Source organism: Procambarus clarkii, chromosome 3, assembly GCF_040958095.1.
Source record: "Procambarus clarkii isolate CNS0578487 chromosome 3, FALCON_Pclarkii_2.0, whole genome shotgun sequence".
Taxonomy (NCBI): Eukaryota; Metazoa; Arthropoda; class Malacostraca; order Decapoda; family Cambaridae; genus Procambarus; species Procambarus clarkii.
This window is the reverse complement of record NC_091152.1, coordinates 16,942,590-16,947,983: the sequence shown is the minus strand read 5'-3', so window position 1 is coordinate 16,947,983 and position 5,394 is coordinate 16,942,590. Positions and strand designations below refer to the sequence as shown.

General features: G+C 43.3%; 1 pseudogene; it reads left to right on the top strand.

The window, feature by feature from the left end:
- Nucleotides 1-5,011, top strand: part of LOC138349861 (trypsin-1-like) — a 6,958-nt pseudogene extending 1,947 nt beyond the window's left edge.
- The last annotated feature ends 383 nt before the right edge of the window (nt 5,012-5,394 follow it).

Here is a 5,394-nt window from a genome sequence, read left to right as displayed (position 1 = left end):
AACATAACATTTTAGTGTCGATTATTGTGTAATATTTGTGTTTTCATAATTGTGTAATGGATTATCTAAAATGATTTAATTATTTCGGTTTTCCTGGGCAGTATGACAGTGTCAAGGTCACACTGCATCACCTCTATAATGTCTGAGTTATTCTTAACATTAAGTGCTTCATGCAAAATAGTGCAAGTATTTATTTCTGGTTGCTATAACTATAATTTCAACAGCTTTTCCTGCTTTTAGATGTTTTTATGCTGCATTGTATTTCAATATTTTTGTCTTTCTTTCCGTCTTACTCATCTTCATCTGTTTTCTTCGCTTCTCCTCGTGGTACGGTGAACTGTGTGGTGAGGGACGCAGGTTCGAGCCCAACACGGTGCGTATCGTGGCAGGCATCATCGACCTTAAGGACCCCGCGGGCAGGTGTCGCATGCCAAGACCTTCATCCCCCACGAGTCCTACAACCCCATCACCAACGCTAATGACATCCTCCTTATCAAGGTCAGTGGTGCCGGCTGCCTCTCTCTCGGTAGATACGTTCCTTGCTCCGGAGATAACCTCACTGGAGGGATCTCTCATCTCTCCGTCAGTAGCACCTTGCAGGAGACATTTGTAGAATCTTTTCTTAGGACATATCAAGTTATCTCTTAGTGTCTTTAAATATCATCTACACCTTCAACTGTCTGCTACATCACTAGTGACTGTAGATACCCTGTGTCTAATTGGTATTTATGAAGTATTATCAACAATCCTGCAATGCGTCGCCAAATATCAGCAACTTGAAATATTTCCTCTTGCATCAGTACCCCCTGAATGGCGTCCATAACATTCTACGTACAGTCCCCAACATCGTCCATGTACATTAAGCAACACGCAGCCTCCCCAACCCTCAGTGTATGTGTTTGGTTACAGCTGGAGGAGAAGCTGGTGTTTGGGGAGCTGGTGAAGCCGCTTGGGCTGCCTCCCAGTGGGGAGACGGTGCCAGAGGACACTGTCTGCACGGTGATAGGATGGGGCGCCACCATCCACAATGGCAACAGCAATAACAAACTGCAGAAGGTAAGTTGTTGGTTCTTTCTCGTTGTCTCTTCTTCACTGCTTAAATTTCCGTTTTCTCTCATGTGATATCGTTAATTTTATTTGCAATTATATCCCAAATTTTGTACAGTTATTGTCTTTTCTTACTTACTTTTCAACTCTATCGCCAAAATGCTCTACGGAATGCCCAGTCATCTTCCACTCTTATACTGTTCCATTGTTACAAAGTGAACGTCATTAGGCTATGACAGCATTTAGGCTTGCTGTATGAGTATACTGATTTACAGAGCTAGTATTAATTTGCAATTTGATTTGTACTTAAGTCCCTGTGGCCGAATTATATCAGTTAATTGAATTTGAACTTTTCTATTTATTAAATGTTGTTTATGTTACTGATGGGTTTACGTATGTAGTTTCCATTTTTAACTACTTACCAAATGAGTTGAGCTGAATGTAGAGTTACACTATTGAGATAATTAACACTGGGAAAGATTGTTCAGTTGATATATGCAGGGGAGAGGTTATTAATTTGTCAAGGGCGAGGCTACGCTTAGATGGAGGAAGACCTTGGAAGTATCAGAGCACAGAACGTCAGGCAAAGTGAAGACCAGAGTGTATAATTGATTCCCACGCTGACACCACCAGCAGACAGCAAGACACAACAGCCCTGACATAGTGCTCTGATTGATATCAAGGGGTACTCAACTTCTTGGTCTCCTCCCCTAGCGGTGTGCACAGTAAATGCTCTAGTTTCAGTTGAAGTGAGAATTAGATCTCTGGAATTAGATCTTAGAATTAGTCTCTGGGCGCGGAAATCTTAGTACCTCACGCAAGACAACAAAGGGTTCCATATTCCCGGCTTGACTCTGCTCAGGGGTGCCTGGTCGCCTTTGGAAGTTAAGTGGAGTTCCTTTCCTGACTCAGACGCATGAAAGGGAGAACGCGTCACAGTGGTGTGTCATTCTTGATGTGTGAGTGTGTCGTTGATGAACTTTTCGATTTTAGAGGAGCAAAATAAAGCTCATAAAACAGGCTTCATATTGATGTACTTAGAGAGCACAGCAGGCAGCCTGTTGATGTACATACCTACACAACATACAAAGCGCATTATGTTGATGCATCTACATAAAACGAGCAAGAAAAAGCTATACCCCCACAAATCCTCAACTAAAACTTGTTGTTTTCCCGTCATAAACAATTATAGCAATGAATTTATAGAAGGGAACCCGACAGTAACTAAATCATAACTCCGGTTTGTCCTCAGGTGGACGTCGCCGTGGTGTCGGATGAGACATGTAGGCTGTCGTACGGCCAGGAGGCAGTGGAGCCTAGCATGATGTGCGCCGGTTGGTCCGACGGCCACGCCGACGCCTGCCAAGGGGACAGGGGCGGCCCGCTCCTTTGCTGGGGACGCCTGCATGGTTTGTCCTCGTGGGGGGAAGATTGTGGCAACCCTTTTTACCCGGGCGTGTATACTGAGGTGGCATACTTCAGAGACTGGATTATCATACACGCTTCAGCGATGGATCATTAACACGTCACATACTCCTACACACATCAAACACACCTTGATACTTCTCGCACTCCTAAACACACTAAGAAACCTACTTAGGCCTACTGAGGTCACACTAGGCCAACAACTGACCCTCCCCAGGTCAGTTGTTACCACCCATAACAACGGCAACAAGCAATCACAATGGCTGCAACAATCACAACAGCTGCTGCAACAATCACAACAGCTGCTGCAACAATCAGGCGCTACAGCTGCTGCAACAATCAGGCGCTACAGCTGCAACAATCACAACAGCTGCTGCAACAATCACAACAGCTGCTGCAACAATCAGGCGCTACAGCTGCTGCAACAATCACAACAGCTGCTGCAACAATCAGGCGCTACAGCTGCAACAATCACAACAGCTGCTGCAACAATCAGGCGCTACAGCTGCAACAATCACAACAGCTGCTGCAACAATCAGGCGCTACAGCTGCAACAATCACAACAGCTGCTGCAACAATCACAACAGCTGCTGCAACAATCAGGCGCTACAGCTGCTGCAACAATCACAACAGCTGCTGCAACAATCAGGCGCTACAGCTGCAACAATCACAACAGCTGCTGCAACAATCAGGCGCTACAGCTGCAACAATCACAACAGCTGCTGCAACAATCACAACAGCTGCTGCAACAATCAGGCGCTACAGCTGGAACAATCACAACAGCTGCTGCAACAATCACAACAGCTGCTGCAACAATCACAACAGCTGCTGCAACAATCAGGCGCTACAGCTGCTGCAACAATCACAACAGCTGCCCAACTCCCAGGAACCTATTTATTTCTATAAGAAAGTGTTGTGGTGTGGCAATAGGCTCGCTCAGTGCCCAGCGAGAGATTATTTACCCAGTGTTGGCAACTTGGTTGTAATAATTTAATAATATTTATATATTATTTTAATTATCATTCAATTATGCAGGTGATGAGTCACAATAACGTGGCTGAAGTATGTTGACCAGACCACACACTAGACGGTGAAGGGACGACGACGTTTCGGTCCGTCCTGGACCATTCTCAAGTCGATTATGTCGACTTCTCAATTCACAATCGACTTGAGAATGGTCCAGGATGGACCGAAACGTCGTCGTCCCTTCACCTTCTAGTGTGTGGTCTGGTCAACATCATTCAATTATTATGAATGGCAGGGGTTGTATTCCTAGGAAAACTGGTAAGATAAGATGTAAGATGAGGTACGGGAAGGAATAGGTATAAGGCTGCCAAAAAAAAAACTTAGACTCGTCTGCTTCTGAACCCGCCAGCGTAAGAAAAACACGCCTAATCGTCTCCGTCCTGGACAGGAATCTAAGGCTCTAGGAGACTCGAACCATGGACCTCACGCGTGTGAGGACGAAGCTCTATTAGTTTTTAGCTAACCCGTAACTTTTGGTTGTCCATCTTCCACAATGTTGTTTAAGATTTGCTACTTGGAACAAAAAGTTCGAAGTAGCACGGGCTATGGTGAGCACGTAGATCTTCCACAAGCCACAATAACCAGTAAGGTCAGGAGTGGCCATCAAGTTCGGCGTCCAGCAGAATCCTGTGGAGTCTGGCTCACTTGTGATGGGTTATGGCGTCAATTGAATTACACACTCAGCTGGTATTCTCAGTTATGATTTCTGAAACTATAGTAGTCTTAGATGTTTATAAGATCAACGCAGTTCAGTTTTTATTTCATAATTAGGAATACATCTGAACATAAAGGGGCACCCGCACCACAGAAAACAGGTGAGCCATCATACCGTCCCCTACAGAAAGAACATTTAAAATTTTCAAATTCAAATTCAGGTAAAGTACATACATACAAGGTGCGATACAAATATTGATGAATGTATAGATAGAGCTAGTACATACAATGCCTAAAGCCACTATTACGCAAAGCGTTTCGGGCAGGAAAAACACTAAAGACTAAAACTTAATACTAATTGAGATTTCAATATATCATTGACTATTATATTTTTGTATTTAAGAGTATAGCATGCTATAGTTGGCTAGGCTTCCTATTATCATGGCAAGAAACCTAATGAGGTCACACTAGGTCAATAACTGCATGTCAAATGAGCATGTTGAAGGACTAAGTATTCAGAGAATTATCCATCTATAGACACCTTTTTATCCATCTATATACACTATTTAGCAGACATTGTGAGGGACAGGCTTTGGGAAGATGCCTCATTCATCACGAGCATTTTTCCAAATGTATTTTAAACTACAGTACTGCCTTCATATATATGTATGTGCGAACAAGCCTGAACAGTCTCCAGGCATATATGTAACTGAATATATGTGTGAGTTTTCAGTTATATATGTATGTCTTGAATGCATAAGAGATTCTATACGTTGATAAATCGAGGCTTCATGAAAAATAATCTGTTACTCATTTTTGTAAGTAACAGTTTAGTTTTTAAAATAAACGGTCTGGATTATTGTATTCTGAAATTCCCAATATTTAAAGTGTCAACGAGATGCAGTCTGTTTTGTCTAATTGCTTGAAATTGTGTTAGACCTGTAACCCTCAGCCCTTTATGGTAGAAGCCATTAGCAGTCCCCGTGGCGCAGTGGTAAGACACACGCCCCGCGCTTAGTAACTGATTTGGCTTGGGTTTGTATCCTGGCCGGAGGAGGAGTGATTAGGCGCCAATCCTTAACTGTACGCCTCTGTTCACACAGCGGTGAATGGGTGTTATTAAATGATTTGGCGGATAGCATTCCGGGGAAAATTAAGGTTAAGATCCTGCCCGAAACGCTATGCATGCTACTGGCTTTACAAGAATGTAAGAACTCTTGTACAGTATATATAAAATAAAAA